This window comes from Hyla sarda, chromosome 12, assembly GCF_029499605.1.
Source record: "Hyla sarda isolate aHylSar1 chromosome 12, aHylSar1.hap1, whole genome shotgun sequence".
Taxonomy (NCBI): domain Eukaryota; kingdom Metazoa; phylum Chordata; class Amphibia; order Anura; family Hylidae; genus Hyla; species Hyla sarda.
This window is the reverse complement of record NC_079200.1, coordinates 66,455,083-66,476,368: the sequence shown is the minus strand read 5'-3', so window position 1 is coordinate 66,476,368 and position 21,286 is coordinate 66,455,083. Positions and strand designations below refer to the sequence as shown.

The following is a 21,286-nucleotide window of genomic DNA, read 5'->3' as shown; positions in this document are numbered from 1 at the left end:
TAGAAGCGGAAGCTCTAAAAAGCTACAAAATTGTGTTTTTTTTTTGTTTTGATGAAGATTATGTTATAAAATAAGTGATGTCATTACAAAGTACAATTGGTGACGCAAAAAACAAGCCCTTATATGGTTCTGTGGGTGCAAAATTGAAAGCGTTATGATTTTTAGAAGGGGAGAAGGAAAAAACTAAAGTGAAAAAACGAAAAACGAAAAGTCCTTAAGGTGAAAATGGGTCCTTAAGGGCTTAAGGGGACTTTTTGATCACTTTATTGATAAAAAATTTGTAATTTTGTTGTTTGGTATTTATTTTCATTTACGCCATTTACTGTGTGGGATCATAAACATTATATTTTAATAGTTTGGGCATTTATGCATAGAGCGATACCAAATATGTACATAAGGGTGATTTTAACTTTTTTTTTTATTTGTCCCATAGCGGACTTTTTTATGTAATTGTGGTGTCCCGGTACAGGACTTGGTCCTGTCCCTTTGTCTAAAGTTCCCTCAGCCAGAGTCCCTCTACATCAATAGGGACTGACCTGTAGGACTAACCCCTAGTCGCCTCATATAAATGGTATTTAATGTATTTATATATGTATATTTAATATGTTATATAGGAATACCTCTGTATAGGACCTTAGAGGTCACGTGCCTTTCATTAAATTGTACTATGGTTTAAGGACCTTTAGGTCATGTGATACCCAGAGTTCACTGGGTTAGGATTTACAGGTCTGCTGACCAATGAGCTTTGTCCTACCCCCTTAATATATAAGGGGCTGCAGCCACTAAATTCTCTCTCTTATCTCCTGGACACTAAAGAAGCACATCTCAGCACAAATCTCAAATCAAGCTAGGCCTCAAGCCTAAAGTCCAGCAGCCACAAAACCGTGAGTTACTCAAAGCTCAAACTACTAAATTCTGTGTGACTACTAGAAACTCAAATCTCCTAATTTCACCCCAAAAACCCAGGAAAAGTTATTGACTCGACTATAAGCCTAGGGTGGGAAATACATCATCCCCCCATGTCATCATCCAGACCCCGTCATCATCCCCCCTTCATCATCACCGCCTGTCATCATCCCCCTGTCATCCTCCCACACCCCCCCCCCTTCATCATCACCGCCTGTCATCATCCCCTTGTCATCATCCCACACCCCCCTTCATCATCACCGCCTGTCATCATCCCACACCCACCCCCCTTCATCATTACCGCCTGTCATCATCCCTCTGTCATCATCCCACACCCCCCTTTATCATCACCGCCTGTCATCATTCCCCTGTCATCATCCCACACCCCCCCTTCATCATCACCATCTGTCATCATCCCCCCCCCCCCCCACCCCTTCATCATCACCGCCTGGCAATGTCTGAACAGTGGTCTTCAACCTGCGGACCTCCAGATGTTTCAAAACTACAACTCCCAGCACGCCCGGAGTCGTAGTCCGGGCATGCTGGGAGTCATAGTTTTGAAACATCTGGAGGCCCGCAGGTTGAAGACCACTGCGGCCTTCGTCATCATCCAGACCCCCCCCCCCCCCTCCCACCAACCACCTTTAATTTTGTACTCACCTCCCCTTGGTGGGAAGGAAGGGTGAGCTGGTCCGGGCCATCTGTGCTGCAGGGACTGTCCGGTGGGGAGGGATAGTCGTTCTGGGCTGTCCATCTTCACCGGGGGGGCCTCTTCTCCGCGCTTTGGGCCCAGAATAGTGACGTTGCCTTGACGACGACGCACAGGGACGTTGTGCATGAATGTCCCTGTGCGTCGTCGTCAAGGCAACGTCACTATTCCGGGCCCAAGCGCGGAGAAGAGGCCCCCCGGTGAAGATGGACAGCCTGGAACAACTAACCATCCCCACCGGACGGTCCCTGCAGCATAGATGGCCCAGACCAGCTCACCCTTCCTTCCCGCCGTGGGGAGGTGAGTACAAAACTAAAGGGGGGGGGGGGGGGGGGGGACTGGATGATGACGAAGGCCGCAGTGGTCTTCAACCTGCGGACCTCCAGATGTTTCAAAACTACAACTCCCAGCATGCCCGGACAGCCGATGTCTGTCCGGGCATGCTGGGAGTTGTAGTTTTGAAACATCTGGAGGTCCGCAGGTTGAAGACCACTGAGGGCGGAGAGTTTTCAGCACGAAAAACCATGCTGAAAAACTTGGCTTATACTTGAGTATATGCGGTAGCACAGTGGCTAGCACCAAAGCTCCTTGATCCCAGAGTCCCAGCAAACCTGTGAGGAACCTGTACTACGCAAAGACTGTTATGTTCCACGCCGTTGCATAAAATATGCAGTAAAGTTATTTCAAGTTTACTTTATAAAATCTGCTGTGCACATTCCGTTATTTCTCCCTGCCGTTTGTGGGACAGTTGGATGAAGGATTATTGCATTGAGGAAACCCTCACCCTGGCGTCACGACAATTGAGGGTCAATACCAATATACCCTACACTATCACCGCAACACCCCAGACACCATTACCCTCCCGGGTACCACATAATCATTAGATTGAGGCATTAGGCATGCATCTGATTCACATACCCCTGCTTATGGTAGTTGTGGAAAAATGAGAGATATCATGTAACATTTGTTATCCACCTCCATATGCAGGTTTGTCTCTATGGGCCATGACTTCACAAAACCTTCTGAGGAACCTCGGTAACCATTCAAATCTGGGGGGGGGGGGGGGAAACGCGTAGAGGTTAGAGGTATTGTGAACCTCATATGCATTATATGAGGTTATGAGACTATGTATCTCTCTTTCTGACATTAATTAAGGCCAGGTTCAGACTATGGAATTTCTGCCGGAATTTTCGCTTTGAAATTTCCGGCAGAAATTCCGCTTACTATAATGCAGAGTGTAGGGAATGGTTTTCCGTTCACAAATTCACACTTCGGAATGTGTGAAGCGGAAAATCCGGATGAAAATTCCGCTAGAAAATTTCCGCCTGAAGAAAGGGGTTGCTCTTTCTTCAGGCGGAAATCCTAGCGGAACACATAGCAGTCTATAGGAGACTGCAGTGTCCGCGCGGTCCTAGCGCCGACTAATTCAGTCGGCGCAGGCGGAACTCGGAATCTCCGGGCGGAAATTTTCTGCCCGGAGATTCCGTAGTCTGAACCTAGCCTAATGGTTATTGATATTTTTGACACCTATCTGTATTAATGATTATCTGTTTTTGTATCTAATAGAACTGCATGCACCCACTGTTGGGACTAGAGACTTTGTAAAACTCAGGTACATATTGTATGTTTTTTGACATGAGGTTATAGGAATTTATTCTGAATTTATTGTGTTTATTGACATTTTTTTTTCACAGTGGTTATCACTTCTAATATTTGTTTGCTGTCTGGTATATGCATACAATATTAGGAATGAGGTATGATGATGCATCATCATAGGGGTTTGTTATATATATATATATATATATATATATATATATATATATATGTGTGTACCTTTCTAGGGCTACATGTTAGGTAGGGGCAGACATCCCTATAGGACAGTGGTCTTCAACCTGCGGACCTCCAGATGTTGCAAAACTACAACTCCCAGCATGCCTGGACAGCCGTTGGCTGTCCAGGCATGCTGGGAGTTGTAGTTTTGCAACATCTGAAGGTCCGCAGGTTGGAAACCACTGCTATAGGAGATAGTGAAATGTAATATGATCTATTTATTCCTACTATTCATCCCCACTTTAGCTCCTTGTATCCAAAGAGAAGAAGTCATCCATCCGTCACTCCTGCAGCAACGTGAACTGACCTCCATTCATCATCTTAATCATTCTCACCTGTCTTATTATTTGTAGGACCCAGTGTATGGTCTTTTGTTATCTTACCTCTAGAGATGAGCGAACTTACAGTAAATTCGATTCGTCACGAACTTCTCGGCTCGGCAGTTGATGACTTTTCCTGCGTAAATTAGTTCAGCTTTCCGGTGCTCCCGTGGGCTGGAAAAGGTGGATACAGTCCTAGGAGACTCTTTCCTAGGACTGTATCCACCTTTTCCAGCCCACCGGAGCACCGGAAAGCTGAACTAATTTATGCAGGAAAAGTTATCAACTGCCGAGCCGAAAAGTTTGTGACGAATGGAATTTACTGTAAGTTCGCTCATCTCTACTTACCTCCACAGTATATATCACATACCGTCTGTAACCACTATGCTGGTTACTCTGGATTTTAATCAAGATTTAATAACTGTTATGTTTTAGAGAGTACAAGTTTCTGAGTTAACTAATCATTAGATTGAAATCACTGTATAATGCTATACATCAGTGAGTCAACGATCGGTGGAAGAAGGCAGGTAAGGGGATCCTCCTCCGCCATTATAGCTTATCGTACCAAGTCGCTGAAAAGCTACACTGAGCTAACCAGCAACATTTGCTTTCGATTTAGATGCTGTGATCAGCACTGATCACGTCGTCTAAAAGGTTAAAGTCGTATTCCAGGAAAAAACTTTGCTTTTTATATCAACTGGCTCCAGAAAGTTAAACAGATTTGTAAATTACTTCTATTAAAAAAATCTTAATCCTTTCAATAATTATCAGCTGCTGAAGTTGAGTAGTTGTTTTCTGTCTGGCAACAGTGCTCTCTGCTGACATCTCTGCTTATCTCAGGAACTGCACAGAGTAGAAGAGGTTTGCTATGGGGATTTGCTTCTAAACTTGGCGGTTCCCGAGACACTTGTCATCAGAGAGCACTTAGACAGAAAAGAACAACTCAACTTCAGCAGCTCATAAGTACTGAAAGGATTAAGATTTTTTTTAACCCCTTAAGGATCCGTAGTTTTTCGGTTTTTGCATTTTCGTTTTTTCCTCCTTACCTTTAAAAAATCATAACTTTTAAAAATTTTCACCTAAAAATCCATATGATGGCTTATTTTTTGCGCCACCAATTCTACTTTGTAATGACGTGTTACACAAAAATCTACGGCGAAACAGAAAAAAAAATCAATGTGAGACAAAATTGAATAATAAAAATGCCATATTGTAAATTTTGGGGGCTTCCGTTTCTACACAGTACATTGTTCGGTAAAAATTACACCTTATCATTAATCTGTATGTCCATACGGTTAAAATGATCCCCTACTTATGTAGGTTTGATTTTGTCGTACTTCTGGAAAAAATCATAACTACATGCAGGAAAATTTATACGTTTAAAATTGTCATCTTCTGACCCCTATAACTTTTTTTAATTTTCCGCGTATGGGGCGGTATGAAGGCTCATTTTTTTGCGCCATGATCTGAAGTTTTTAGCGGTACCATTTTTGTATTGATCGGACTTGTTGATTGCTTTTTACTCATTTTTTCATGATATAAAAAGTGACCAAAAATGCACTATTTTGGACTTTAGAATTTTTTTGCGCGTACGCTATTGACCGTGCGGTTTAATTAACATTAAATTTTTATAATTCGGACATTTCTGCATGCGGCGATACCACATATGTATATTTTTATTTACACTGTTTTTTTTTATGGGAAAAGGGGGGGGTGATTCAAACTTTTATTAGGGGAGGGGGTTAAATCAGGGGTCTCAAACTCAAATTATCCGGGAGTCACTGGAGGTAGCAGCTGGGTGAGGCTGGGCCGCATGCGTCCTTTACATATAAAGCCCCCATCATGCGCCCCTCACACATAATGCCCTCATCATGCGCCCCTCACATATAATGACCCCATCATGCACCCCTCACATACAATGACTCCATCATGCGCCCCTCACATATAATGCCCCCATCATGCACCCCTCATCATCCACCAGAAACACCCCCCATCATCCACCAGCAACCCCCCCATTCCCCCTACCCCCGTGTGGTAATAGCATGAGCTGACGGATGATGGATTGCTACTTCTGGGGGTTCCCCACATTAGGTAGGCAGCAGGTTCCCCACATTAGATAGGCAGCATGTTCCCCACATTAGGTAGGTAGTAGCAGCTTCCCCACATTAGTTGGTAGCAGGTTCTCCACATTAGGTAGTAGCATGTTCCCCACATTAGGTAATAGCAGTTTCCCCACATTAGGTAGAAGCAGGTTCCCCACATTAGGTAGTAGCAGGTTTTCAACATTAGGTAGTAGTAGCAGGTTCCCCACATTAGGTAGAATCAGGTTCCCCACATTAGGTAGTAGCAGGTTCCCCACAATAGGTAGTAGCAGGTTCCCCACATTAGGTAGAAGCAGGTTCCCCACAATAGGTAGCAGCAGGTTCCCCACATTAGGTACTAGCAGGTTCCCCACATTAGGTAGTAGCAGGTTCCCCACATTAGGTAGCATTGTCATTCCCCCCCCGACTCTCTCAGACACACACACAGACAGACACCCACACATGCACACACACATGCACACACACATAGACACACTTACCTGTCCTGCGCTGCGCTTCTCTCCGGCGGCGGCCTGACGAGTGACGTCACTGACGTCCTCCTGTGCAGGTCTGCGGAGGGACGTCCCTCATCAGACCCGGGCCGGCCGGCCAACCGAAGACTGGGAGGAGGAGGGCAGGGTAAGTGAAATCTTCTGGCATTTAGCGCTGCTTGCCCAAAGCAGGGCTAAAGCCTGAAGAAGTTACCTGCCCAGCGCCCGGAACTGCATGTCCCGGGCATCGGGCAATACAAATCACACATCCCTGGTGCAGGCCACAAACTTTCGTTCCATGGGCCGCAAATAGCCCGCGGGCCGGGAGTTTGAGGCCCCTGGGTTAAATGATCTTTATTCACTCTCTTTTTAACTTTTTTTTTTTGCAGTGTTATAGCTCCCATAGGGACCTATAACCAGTGGCGTTGCGAACCGGGTGTGGGTGACACCAACCCTAATGGGCTGACACCAAGACAGTCCACAGCACCCCCCCCCTCCCCAGCTCCACCGACACCCCCGGTCACCGGCAGCACCCCCCCCGGCATTCACCAGCGCTGTGCGCCCGTCCAACAGCATTCACCTGCGCTGTGCGCCCGTCAGCACCCATCCTCCCCCCGCCCTTCATCGCTGCTGTGCGCCAGTCCGTCAGCACCACCGCATGGGACGTCAGTGAAGTCACTCGCAGGGTGCCCGGAGAGAAGGATCGCTGCGCTGGATGGGTGAGTGTGTGTGTCTGTCTCTCTGTCTGTCGCTATCTCTGAAAAAGCTGACTCAGCCTTGAAACGCGTTGCGTGTGTTCAATAAAAATTATACCTTATAACATTGATTTCCTTCTTACCTGGAGATTTTGGCAGCGCAGGAATACCTCCCTAAATCCCTATTGTGTTTGCCTCTGATCAGTTACATGCCATTCCGGCGTGGGGAGCCTGCAGCAGCCTGGAAGCATTACAAGCGGTCTCCGTAATACCCTCTGAGCGTGTGCCTCGTTCTTGCACAGCGAGTAAAGGTGAGCACATTACTTACCTTTTTTTTTTACATTACCATCAGTGGTGATCCTGCACATGGAAGCTCTCCTGTCTTCTTTTGGTTTAATTAGTGATGTGGGGAAATCACAGGAACCTAGTAGAAGTGGAGACCAGCGGGTAACATGTGTCAGCGCAGCAGCTTTGGGAGACCAGAAGAGGTGAGTATAGTATATTTATAGTTCTTTACCTCATTCCCAGCCATAGAACAATTTTTTTTTTCATGGGCAACGTCTTAATTTTTAGAATTTTTAATGAAGGATTAGTTCATTTTTTACACACTGTTTGTACATTTCGACCTTGTTCTTGTTAAAAAAAAAAAAAAATGTCACAGAAGAACCTGCTGGTGTTGTTGTTTACCTGAGGTTGTATTTACCAAATTTTTAAAGGGTACTCCTAGACATCCAAAGGATAGGGGATAAGATGTCTGATCCTGGGGGGTCCTGCTGCTGGGACCCCCCACGATCTCTGTGACATGACTGGAGGGTGGCGTGGTGTGAAGTCACGAGGGGGCGTGGCGTGATGTCATGACTCCCGCAACCGGAACCCAGCGTTCTAAACATACTGTTTAGAATGCCGGGTGCTGAACAGAGATTGTGGGGGTCTCAGCGGCGGGACCCCTGCAATCAGACATCTTATCCTTTGGATGTATAGGGCGGATAAAAGAAGGTGTACTTTATTTATTATTATGACTATATGTATATAAATATATATATATATATATATATATATATATATATATATATAGTTTTTGTGTGTATGTCTATTTGTTGTACATGAACTATGAACTCTCCTATAACTTTCACAAACTCCAAGTTTGATTCTCTAGTATTAGTTCAGTCTGATTAAGAGATCAGTACAGAGGGACAAAAATGTTCAAGGACAAATCCTCAAGAAATCTGGGACTGTCCAGGCACGTCTCATGTGTTGTGTGATATAAATATGCCAAAAGGTCCAACCCCTTTTCAGATACAATAGGAACAGTTGCAGGGAGAATAAACGGATTCCCCCCATCCCCCCCCCCCCTACCCCCATTGTCTCTAGAAATAGCCTATAGTGTATGTGATTTCTCAGCCTGTGTGCAGTGGAGACCCCACAAAGGTGTCTCTTATCTCTCCATACCCGCCCCTCCCCCCCCCCCCTTTTCCTCCCATACTCTCCCTCCTTTGTGTTTAGATTTGCCTGCCCAGATATATAATTGCCTATTATATGTAATGTGTTACATTGTAAAGTTTATAATCAATTGTGTTATAACATAATTGTTTTCGGAAGTCTGAGAGTATGTCTGAGCAATTGTGTGCACACAAGAGAAGATTTATACCAGGAGGTCTATCGAGGAGAGACAGTTTACCATCTAGATGCTATCTCCTCCTCTGAACCTCCATGGTCAGTTTATAAACATATTTCATTACTTATCCTGTAGTGAAGCTGTGTTACAGTCTGCATTATACCCAGAGGTTTAGCTTGTAGCTTCTGGGCCACAAAGCAAAATCTGTATCAGGGCCCCATATGACAATTATAATGCCTGTCTCTTATGGGGCAGATATGCTTTGGGGCCCCCTTAGGCACCAGGGCCCCGGTGCGACTGCCACCTCTATAGCTATGCCCCTGATTATACCCCAGAGCTGCACTCACTGTTATGCTTGTGGAGTCACTGTGTCATCCAGTATCTCACATAAGTGAGTCCACCACTCACATTTTTGTAAATAGTTTCTTCTATCTTTTTATGTGACAACACTGAAGAAATGACACTGTGGTACAATGTAAAGTAGTGAGTGCACAGTCTGTATAACAGTGTTTAATGCCTTGTCCCCTCAAAAATAACTCAACATAACTTAATCTGGTTGGGTGACAGTTACAAGTGGGGAACCACAGGGGTCAGTACTGGGTCAACTTCTTTTCACTATGTTTATTATTGACCTTGTAGAGGGATTAAACAGTAGAATTTCAATATTTGCAGATGACACTAAACTGGGTAAGGCTGGGTTCACACTACGTTTTCTCCCATACGGGAGTGCATACGGCAGGGGGGAGCTAAAACCTTGCACTCCCGTATGTCACCGTATGCGCTCCCGTATGTCATTCATTTCAATGAGCCGGCCGGAGTGAAACGTTCGGTCCGGTCGGCTCATTTTTGCGCCGTATGCGCTTTTACAACCGGCCCTAAAACTGTGGTCAACCACGGTTTTAGGTCCGGTTGTAAAAGAGCATACGGCGCAAAAATGAGCCGACCGGACCGAACGTTTCACTCCGGCCGGCTCATTGAAATGAATGACATACGGGAGCGCATACGGTGACATACGGGCGAAAATATGGGAGAAAACGTAGTGTGAACCCACCCTAAGATAACATAATATTACAGAGGGATCTGGGAAAGCTGGAAGCTTGGGCACAGGCATGGGAAATTTTAATTTAATGTGGGTAAATGTAAGGTTATGCACTTGGGCCTTAAAAACAAAATGTACAATGATGTGCTAAATAATAAGACATTTGGTAAAACTTCTACCGAAAAGGACTTTAGGGTACTGGTGGACAGTAAACTTAACTTTAGTCATCAGTGCCAGGCAGCGGCTGCCAAGGCTAATAAAGTCATGGGCAGGGCTGCCATCAGAAATTCCGGGGCCCCTTACACAGCTCAAAGTCATTGGGCTTTCTTACGCTTCACCCATATTAATTTAGCACTCTTACATTTCCCAAATAGATTATTATGCCCCCTTACATTGCCCTCATAGATTATTATGCCCCCTTACATTGCCCACATAGATTCTTATGCCCCCTTACATTACCCCCATAGATTCTTATGTCCCCTTACATTCCCCTCATAGATTCATATGCCCCCTTACATTGCCCCCATAGATCATTATGCTCCCTTACATTGCCCCCATAGATTATGCCCCCTTACGTTGCCCCCATAGATTATGCCCCCTTACATTGCCCCCATAGAATAGAATAAAAAAAAAAAACACTCACCTCTCCTTTGTTCCCCCACAGCTCCTGTCGTTCATCTTCTGTCTCAGCGTGTGTGGACAGCATCATTAGGAGCCGCTGCCACACAGGTAGCCTGAGCTAGAGTGACAGGACGGAGCCGCTGGCTCAACACTGTGTGCATCTTTTTTTTAAATTCGTTTTATTAAACAGGAAATAAAGTTAACAAAACAGTAAAACCAAAACATATGGCTCCGCACAAGCCATGCTTACACACGACAAAATTCCCACGCAGGGGAGGCAATGATATATATCGGGATAAAAGCATAGTACAGCGGTCAGGTGCTGTGTAAATAAACGTAAAAGTGCTCCGTGACATAGTAAAACCAATGTATCGTATATATCAGATGGGAATCACTATGGGCACTATCCGCAAGCCACTGCCACTGTCAAAACAAAAAGAGATGGGGGGGGGGTTAGACGGGGGGAGTAAGGAGAACGAGAGAATCAGTTAGCGTAGGATTAAACAAAACAAAACAAAAAAAAAGGATAAAGGGGAAAGGGGGAATCAGGGAGGGCCAAAGGGGGGAAGGGGAAAGCACTGAAAAGGAAAAATAGAACGAGAAGGGGAAGGAATAGAGGGGGGGATCAGAGGGAGGGTCCTCAGGTAGACAACAATCAACAAATGTCTCAGGGTGGAGTGCGAGGCAGCAGTGCGTCCCTAGATGTATAGTAGTCGTGGGCTGTAAACAGAGTATCAGTAGAAGCGCACCACACACCCCACACCTTATCAAACTTTGCTTCGCATTTCCTATGTTTATATACCAAGCGTTCAAATGGTAATACATTGTTTATCAATCTCTTCCACATAGACACATTAGGAGGTCTAGGGTCCATCCACCTCAGAGCTATGGCCTTACGGGCCATGAACAGTGATTCTCTTAGCAAAACTCTAGTGAAATAAGGCCAGCTGTCTTCATCAATAATACCGAACAGACAAAACAGGGGTATACGAGGGACAGTTCTACCTAATAATAAGGAGAGAAAGGATGTGACCTCCCTCCAAAAATAACACACATAGGGGCAAGACCAAATAAGGTGCCAAAAATCTGCCCTGGGAGAGCTACACCTGTGGCACTGGTCACTCTGTGTCCTGCCCATTCGATGCAGTCTAATCGGTGTGAGATAGCAACTATGAATAATGTAAAGTTGGGTAATCTTATTATTCGCAGCGGGGGACACCAGGGTGTGAGACGATTGAACCTCCCTCCACTGTTCCCAAACCAGGGATATGGGATCTCCAGTATGCTTCCGCAGGGAGAGGTGCCCGAGCATGCTTAATTTCAATAATATGAGCGTCAAGAACAGAAACCAACCCCCCAGGACCTTGAGACCTGATAACTCCTATCAGTGGGTAATCAGAGATTTTAGTGGTGGACGGGGGGAATTGAGTCAATAAGGCATGACGCAACTGCAGGTATTTATAAAAAGCCGTTCTAGGTAGGTCGAATTTCCCTTGTAACTGGGTGAAGGAAGAAAGAATATTATCCGAGTACAGGTGAGACAATTCTCTAATGCCATGGGATTTCCAAAAGGTCGGGTCTAAGTCAGCTGTCAAGTGCGTCAGATATGGGGCATCCCAAAGCGGAAGGTCAGTCGCTACGTCCGTAAAGTCATGAAGCTTCTTGACCGTCGTCCACACCTGGGAGGCCAGGCGATGTAAAGGTAAGAGTCTACCGCTCCCAGAGGAAGGCCTGTCCAACCAGGCCCTTAAATGGGTCTGATGGACATAATGAGCAAGGTGATGTTCCGAGTTGGGTAGTGGCTCCGCCCTGACCCATGAGCGAAGCAGCCTCAATTGTCCAGCTAAGTAGTACGCCTGGAAGTCCGGGAGGGCATAACCCGCCCGGGCCTTCATGCGTTGCAAGGTTACCAACTTCAATTTAGACCGGGAATTGCCCCAGATAAAAGAAGGTAAAAGCGAGTGGAGGGACTTAAAGAAGGACATGGGTACCGGAGTAGCAGCATGCTCCAGAATGTAGAGACATTTAGGCAAAATGATCATTTTGATCAAGTTTATTCGACCTGGGACGGACAGAGGCAAAGTACCCCAGATCTTAAATTTGTCTTTAATCAAGGAGAGGAGTGGGAGGGCGTTTAATGCAAAGTCATTAGACATATCTCTATGGACCAGAATACCCAGATACTTAAACTGTTCGACCACCTGGAGGCCCGCAAAAATAGCGGGCCACCCAGTAGGCCGAAGAGGAAGTAAAAAGGCCTTGGACCAGTTAATAACAAGACCAGAGTACACACCAAATCTATCTATCGTAGATATGACTAGAGGGAGTGAGGACCGCGGGTTACTCAAGAACAAGACCATGTCATCAGCATATAAACCAATTCGGTCCTCCCTACCACCATACACTATACCGGAAACATCCCGGTCCTGTCTGATTTGGATAGCCAAGGGCTCCGCCGCAATAGCATACAACAGAGGCGATAGCGGGCATCCCTGTCTGGTACCCCTCCCAAGACTAAAAAGGGTAGAGCAAATCCCATTAACACATACTTGCGCCCTGGGATTCGTGTAGAGAATACGTATCCAGCGAATGAATTTAGCTCCAAAGCCAAACTTCTGTAGTACTGCCAGGAGATAAGGCCATTCAACTGAATCAAAGGCCTTGGCCGCGTCAAGCGAGGCCAAAGCCCAGTCCTGTTCCAATGCGGACCCCAGTTGCACCGCCGTTTGGACCCTCCTTATATTATCAGTAGTGGATCTGCCCGGTATAAAGCCGGACTGGTCTTCATGAATAATGGTCCGTATACATTTATTCAGGCGCAATGCTAATATCTTTGTGAGTATTTTGTAGTCGATATTCAGCAACGATATCGGTCTGTACGACCCACAATCCAAGGGGTCCTTATCAGGCTTAAGGAGAACCACTATGGTAGCCTCACATAGAGAAGCCGGCAAGGACCCAGACACGAATGCGTTGCTATACATAGACTGCAAACTGCTGGCCACCTGAGGAAGATACTTGATATAGACCTCCAAAGGAAGCCCATCAGGACCCGCGGCTTTGCCACCAGTCATCCCAGTCACAGCCTCCTCGATGTCGTCAGTCGTAATGTCCCTGTCCAAGTCCTCCCTATCCACAACCGAAAGTCTGGGAAATGTAATCCTCGCCAGGTAGTCTAACAGGTCAGAAGTCGAGTACGTCACTCTAGATCTGTATAGGTCAATGTAAAAGTCAGCAAATCTATCAGCAATACTGGTAGAGTCCAGTAGAACCATCCCAGCAGAGGATAAAATGCGGAGAATAGGGGGAGCGGCCTTATCCTGTCTCACCAGTTGGGCTAAGAGCTTGCCGGATTGGTTGCCATGCTCGAAGAAGAATTGTTTAGAGAAAAACAACTTACGGTTCATTTTCTCATTTAGGTGTTGTAAATATGTCCTACCCATGGCAAGCCAAGCTTCCCTATGAGCGTCTGTAGGATCCTCCGTGTACCTGGCCTCCAATCCAGCACACCGCTCCGCCAGTTCCTCCTCTCTGACTGAGGTTTCCCTCTTCAGATAAGAGATGGATGATCTAAGACAACCTCTCAAGTATGCTTTCAGAGTTTCCCACAGTATACCAGGGTCCGTCTCACAGTCCTGTGTCCCTAGAAATACCTGCAGTTGGTCAGGGATCCTGTCCACCGGATCTAAAAGCTGCAGCCAAAAGGGATGCACCTTCCATCTTCTATGAACAGAAACAGAAGGGACATTAATTGAAAGTAACAGAGGTGAATGGTCAGAGATAGCTCTGGTATAGTAGTATATCTCGGACACCACCCCCGCCAAAGCGGGAGACCCATAAGCGTGATCTATACGGGATAGAGAGTTATGCCCTAAGTTATAACAGGAATATACTCTTGCACTTGGGTGTCTAACCCTAAATAAATCAACCCAACCCACCTCGAGCATGAGAGCTGCGAAGGGACTAGGGCCCCCGGAAGGGTTACCCAGTCTCCCCACTTGTCGGTCTATAGACATATTTGGAATCATATTGAAGTCCCCCATACACAGACATTTAACACCCGGGTACGCTGCTGCAAAGGATATTGCTATGTGGAACACCTCTAGCGTTGCTGGCGGGGGATTATAAATACCAATCAGGATTAAGGGGTCATTATTCACATAGGCGTGAACCAATATAAAACGACCAAAGGGGTCGATCTTGACAGTAACGGGCTCCCATCTAAGGGATCTATGTATCAGCAAGGAGACACCCCGTGAGAAGGACGTGTGGCAGGAATGAGCTCGCCATTGCACCCACGGCCTCCCCAGGAGGTGACACCTGGATGGGACGAGATGCGTCTCTTGTAGACACACTATCTGTGGTTGAAATTTCCGTATATGAGAAAAGACTAGTACCCTCTTTTTAGGGGACCCCAATCCCCTAACATTCCAGGACATCACTCTATAGGTAGCCATCATTAAAACAAACAAAAAAGAGCAGTAAACAGAAAGTCAAAACCCCCCCCACCTCCCCTCCCTCCCCGAGGCCACCCCCCACCCCCCCCAGAAGCAACACATACCATACAATCCCCAGCAAAGAATCATAAGTGCGGGCCAAAACCATTAACCAATTGAAAACCCAAAAATTGAGATACCGTAGCATCCCACAAAAACACATAGTCAAAAATCCAAGTCCAGTACTCAACCAGCTATAACAAGCTCACCATAGTCTGTAGATGTAATATAGGTGACTTCTATATACGGGGGTGAACCCGGGATGTTATTAATAAAGCGGAGACCCCCTCCCACCACCGGGAATGGCTTTAACTATCACCCATTAGGGCCAGGGTACTGTGCGACGGGGAGCAAACATGAAAAAAAAAAGGGGGGAATCAGGACTAGCAGGATCACTCATGCCACCATGCGGGGGGAAGCTCCTCTCCTTCTGCGCAGCCATTCCAACACCTCCGCTGGATCAGTGAAGAAAACCGCTCGATCTCCATCTTGTACCCGCAGGCGGGCAGGATATGCCATTGAGTACGAAATTTGCAATTCTCGAAGACGCGCTTTCACAGTACCAAAGGTCGCCCTCTTTTTCTGTAAATCAGCAGAAAAGTCTGGGAAAAAGGATACTTTCACATTATCATAGGTGATGTCCCCTAATTGTCGAGCCTGACGCAGTAATAAATCACGGTCGTTACAGTTCAGGATACGGGCCAAGAACGGCCTAGGAGGGGCCCCAGGTGGTGGAGCCCGGGCCGGGACCCTATGGGCCCTCTCAACTGTAAACGCCACGGAGAATGGGGCATTGGGAACAACTCACGGAACCACCGCTCAGCAAACATGGTCGGCGCCTGACCTTCAGCCCGCTCAGGTAGTCCAATGATGCGAACATTATTCCTTCGCAGTCTGTTCTCCAGGTCATCCTGTTTCTGTTTACACATAGACAGCTGCGATTCCAACGTGGAGATAGTATTCAGCATCGGAGATACCGTATCCTCCAGAGTAGAGACACGGTCCTCGACCTGCACCAACCGTCCACGTACATTCTGCAGGTCCTGACGCAGCAGGCCCACGTCCACCTTCACCTCCTCCAGCTTCCCTGTGAGCGTCGTCTGGCAGGACGAGATCGCCTGGAGTAGCTGTTCGGTCACCTGCTTCAAGGTGAGATCCGAGCCGGAGTCTCCGGGGCTTCCGGACTCAGGAGAATCGTCCTCCACATCCTCCGGCTCCGGGGCCGTGCAGGCCGCGCTGCCGGCGCCATCTTGGATAGGGCCCCGTGCAAACTCCTGCAGCTTTTCCACTGCAGATTTATCTTTGTTCCGGTTCTGGTCAGCCTTATTAGTGCGCCCCATGGTTCCGGTGCATCCCGGTGGTGTCTCGGGAGTCAGGATACTAAACAGGAGAAAGATATCCCAGGTTCTGTGCGGGAGCTACCGCTACATGCGACCACTCAGACCGCTGCACAAGCCACGCCCCCACTGTGTGCATCTTAAAGGCGCACTCGTTGAAAGTTGCGGCCGCTCAGGATTGAACAGGTGTCCTGCATCCCCTGGTGGCCTCCCCTTCACCTGCAAGCCCAATCGCAGAGGGTGCGACAGGGCCCGCATGGGAGTTACTGGCAGGGTGCAGCCATAGGGCTCTGGGGGCCCGGGCCCCTTACTGGTGAACCGACTGTACCCACCTGATGGCAGCCCTGGTCATGGGATGTATATAGAGAGACACAGAGGCTCGTGACAGGGACATAGTTTTGCCTCTGCATAAATGATTAGTCAGACCACATATGGAGTATTGTGTCCAATTTTGGCAACATGTGTATAAGAAGGACACAGCCAAATTGGAGAGGGTGCAGAGGAGGGCAACAAGGATAATTAATGGTATGGTAGGATTACAGGGCAAGACAGGTTATCAAGCTTGGGGTTACTTAGTTTAGAGAAAAGACGTCTTAGGGGCAATCTGATCACAATCTACAAATATATGAATGGACAGTATAGAGATCTTTCTAGTGATCTCTTTATACCTATGTTCCACCATCATCACTTCTTTCCTGTAAGAGCAGTGAGGCTATGTAACTCTCTGCCATATGATGTTATGATGTCTGACTCAATAAACAAGTTCAAGGCGGGGGGGGGGGGGCTACACCTACTGTGGGGGAATGCTGCTGCCTTCACCTAATATGGGGGAACTCTGTGGCCTACACCCACTGTGAGGGAACTCTGCTGCCTACACTTAATGTGGGGGAACTGTGCTGCCTACACCTACTGTGGGGGAACTTTGCTGCCTACACCTAATGTGGGGGAACTCTGCGGCCTACACACACTGTGAGGGAACTCTGCTGCCTACACTTAATGTGGGGGAACTGTGCTGCCTACACCTACTGTGGGGGGAACTCTGCTGTCTACACCTACTGTGGGGGAACTCTGCTGTCTACACCTAATGTGGGGGAACTTTGCTGCCTACACCCACTGTGGGGGAACTTTGCTGCCTACACCCACTGTGGGGCAACTCTGCTGCCTACACCCACTATGGGGGACTCTGCTGCCTACAACCACAGTGGGGGAACTCTGCTGCATACACCCACTGTGAGGGAACTCTGCTGCATACACCCACTGTGGGGAAACTCTGCTGCCTACACTCAATGTGAGGGAACTCTGCTTCTTACAACCTCTGTGGGGGAACTCTGCTTCCTACACCCACTGTGGGGAAACTCTGCTGCCTACACCCACTGTGGGGGAACTCTGCTTCCTAAACCCACTGTGGGGATTTCTGCTGCCTACACCTACTGTGGGGGAACTCTGCTGCCTACACCTGCAGTGGTGGAACTGTGCTGCCTACACCTACTGTGGGGGAACTGTGCTGCCTATACCTACTATGGGGGAACTGTGCTGCCTACAACTACTATGGTGGAACTGTGCTGCCAACACCTACGGTGGGGGAACATTGCTGCCTACAGCTAATGTGGGAGACTTCTGCTGCCTACACCTACTGTGGGGGACTTCTGTTGCCTACACCTAATATGGGGGACTTCTGCTGTCTACACCTAATGTGTGGGACTTCTGCTGCCTACACATAATGTAGGGGACTTCTTCTGCCTACAGCTAATGTTGGGGATTTTCTACTATGTTCCTGCCTAGCTAATGTGGGGACAAACTACCAAACTAATTGGTATGTTGTTATATTGGTAAGATTTTTATCCCCAGTCCGGCCCTGTGGTGGAGTCACTGTGTACATACATTGAACTTAAGTGTTATCCTGTAGATCTTTTATTTATTTATAAATATATAAAACATTACAATAAAAATTAACAACACCATAACAAGAATACAAACAACATACACCTGTACAATATGTACAAAAAAAAATTCATATTAGTCCATAAATGTCCATCAAAAGTATTTTCTGGTCAAGCCTTGTTCTCACCAGACACACCACTATGATAACAACTCCACATGTGTAAACTACTAAACTCTACTTTATCAAAATAATAATCCTAATAATAACCACAACAATAATAATCATATAATTATAACGTTAATATTAATAACTAAACTAAAACTGGTCCGGTTGCATTTTATTCACTCAAAATACTTAATTTGTGCCACAAACCACCAAACACCACAAACAGAATACACCATTTTTTATATTTTTTACATGTCCCCAGTACATGTTACCAGATGTCCATGAACCAGTCCAGATTATTTTTTTTTGGGATATATAAAGTCCTGCAGATTTTCCCCCCAATATTTAATTTTTACAGCATGCAAAACGACTTTTCCCAGGTTGCAGTGCGGCCGAGACCTAACTCACTAGTCAGCTGATGACAGGGAGCCTGTCTGCTTCAATGAGTGGAGCGACCGCTTGGTGAGAGATAGATCAATCTGCATCTAATGCAACAGCTATTGGCACACTGATTGAAAACCACAGGTCTTTTGAATGGATGCAGCTCATTTATGTTTCAATGGGTGGGGTGGCTGATGTGTGGGAGGGAGGAAAATGGAATTGTGGGATTTGTAGTCAAAAAAAGAAAACTGAAACAAGAAATAAAAGTTCACAAAAAGCTAGCCACAGTGTTATGGTAATCTCATGACATAGCCATTTAGCCCCAAGACAAGCGCAGATCCTACCTAAGCATGTCCATTACTGTCTGCCAGGTACGCACTAAAATCACCTTATGGTGGATAACCCGTTTAAAGGCAGAGCACTTCCACAGAGGAGAAGCCCTGCCCGCACCCAGCCTCTCGTACTCCAGAGAACACACCTTCACTAGGTCACCCACTATGTTCCCAATCACCTCAACCACAGGGACACTAAACACTGTGCGTTCCACGTGTAGTACCTGACCACTAAGCTGACGAGGAATAAAGTGCTCTGGTCCCAGCCTCCAAGGTTTATGAATGCCCCATAAGCCCATTCCACATAGGAGAGACTGGCCAGCCTAGGCCAACCAATGGAAGCACCCACACTCCTTGCGGAGACATCCCCGGTTCTCAGAGCTCCTGCACTTCAGATTGTCCCTCAAATACTGTTTCCCATGTAATTAGCATCAAGTCAAGTCCCAAAACTTCAAGGGGATCCTAATAGAATTCAAAAGCCCTAAACCAACCTCCAGATCACGTTGACTTGGGAGTACTAACCTCCCACATCCCCAAACCCCACCGGAGAATATCCTTCAGAATTGGGGTAGCATAACCCGGAAGATGCCCATGTGGTGTGCAAAGCTCCTTCACCGGCCCTCCTGTCTCCCATTCCCGTAAGAACGGCCGAAACCATCCTCTACAGGAGGATACCCACGGAGGAGCCAGTTCCAACCACAAAAGAGCGGCCAATCCAACCATTCAAAAGTGGGAAACTCTCTGCCCCTACATACAAGGTCTTAAGCCAATCAAAAAAAAAAACTCCTGGCAGGCCATATCTCAGAAGAACAGACGAGAGGTACTCCTGGTTAACCCGATCAAATGCTTTTGCCTGATCCAAGGACAGCAAGTACCCCTTCCAGTGGCCAGCCCTACCCTGCTCCACAGCCTCTCGGACACTGTGCACAGCACTAAATGTACTACGGCCTGGAACAGAACAATGCTGAGCCCCCGAAAGGAGTCGGGGGGTACAAACTTCACCAGCCGATTAAACTGCACATTTGCCAGAATCTTTCTGTCCGCATTGAGAAGCGCTATGGGACACCAATTCTCAATGCGGGGTTGGTGTCCCTCTTTACTCTTTGACAGGATGATCAGCACTGACCTCCTCATTGACTTTGGCAGAGTGCCCGAGGAAAGACACTCATTAAATTACTCAGTCAAGAAGGGAACCCAAATGTCCTTAAAGGTCTTATAGAACTCAAATGTTAAGCCATCTGGACCGGGTGACTTCATGAGGGCAAGCCCATCAGTCGCCATCCTGACTTCCTCTTCTACTCCTGGTTCAGTTACAGTGTCTGTGTAACATTCAGAGAAAACAAAATTAAACAGTGGTCGGAGAATTCCACCTCAACAGACACTGCTAAAGAGACGGCTTCCTCCTTTAAATAAAACCTGTCTATTCTGGACCTACAACTACCCCTTTGATAGGTGAATCCCGCGTGGCCTAGTTTGTGCCGGATGTCCACCAGGCAAGCCTCACTTGCTATGCTATTAAGGGCAACGCTATCATAAGTCAGCTTGTCTCAGGAACCTCCCCTGTCTTGGGGCCTTGTGACAGCATTAAAGTCCCCTCCAAAGACCACCTGCGGACTTGTAAAAAGACAGGGCTTGATCCTCATAAAACGACACTTCCGGTCTCACTTAGACTGTGGTCAGTAGATGTTAAAGGGGTTATCCAGGAAAAAACTTTTTTTTATATATCCCCTGGCTCCAGAAAGTTAAACAGATTTGTGAATTACTTATATTAAAAATCTTAATCCTTTCAGTACTTATGAGCTCCTGAAGTTGAGCTGTTCTTTTCTATCTAAGTGATCTCTGATGACACCTGTCTCGGGAACTGTGCAGAGTAAAAGCAAATCCCCATAGCAAACCTTTTCTACTCTGTGCAGTTCCCGAGACATGCAGAGATGTCAGCAGAGAGCACTGTTGTCAGAGAGGAAGAACAACTCAACTTTAGCAGCTGATAATTATTGGAAGGATTAAGATTAATAGATTAATAGAAGTAATTTACAAATCTAAACACAAAAGGAGAAATAGCCAGCACAACAACCTAATACACAGGTCTCCACTGCTGTGGCAAATACAAAATGTACAAAAAAGAAAGTTGCAAGGTGGAGATGGTTTAGTCAATGGCTGATCCAACATGTCCCACAGTCAGAGGCTATATGCACAGCAGAGGTGAGTTATCATGTTAGGGTCCCATCCGATATGAGGCCACCTCCGCGTGGTGGATGGGGGGACACATTTTGATCAAAAAGTGCGCTAAGAGCCTCCTTTTTTTGACCTAAAGTGCTGTTGCAACTTTCTTTTTTGTAATTTACAAATCTGTTTAACTTTCTGAAGCCAGTTGATATTAAAAAAA

At 46.6% G+C, this 21,286-nt stretch overlaps 1 long non-coding RNA gene across 1 annotated transcript in view; it reads left to right on the top strand.

Annotated features, from left to right (window-relative positions):
* The window catches only part of LOC130296623 (uncharacterized), a 126,375-nt gene that overhangs the window by 78,642 nt on the left and 26,447 nt on the right, over positions 1 to 21,286 (top strand). The window contains exons 2-3 of the long non-coding RNA XR_008849244.1: positions 7,238 to 7,343; positions 7,434 to 7,520. This is a non-coding gene — a long non-coding RNA (uncharacterized LOC130296623). The remainder of the gene's footprint in view (positions 1 to 7,237; positions 7,344 to 7,433; positions 7,521 to 21,286) is intronic.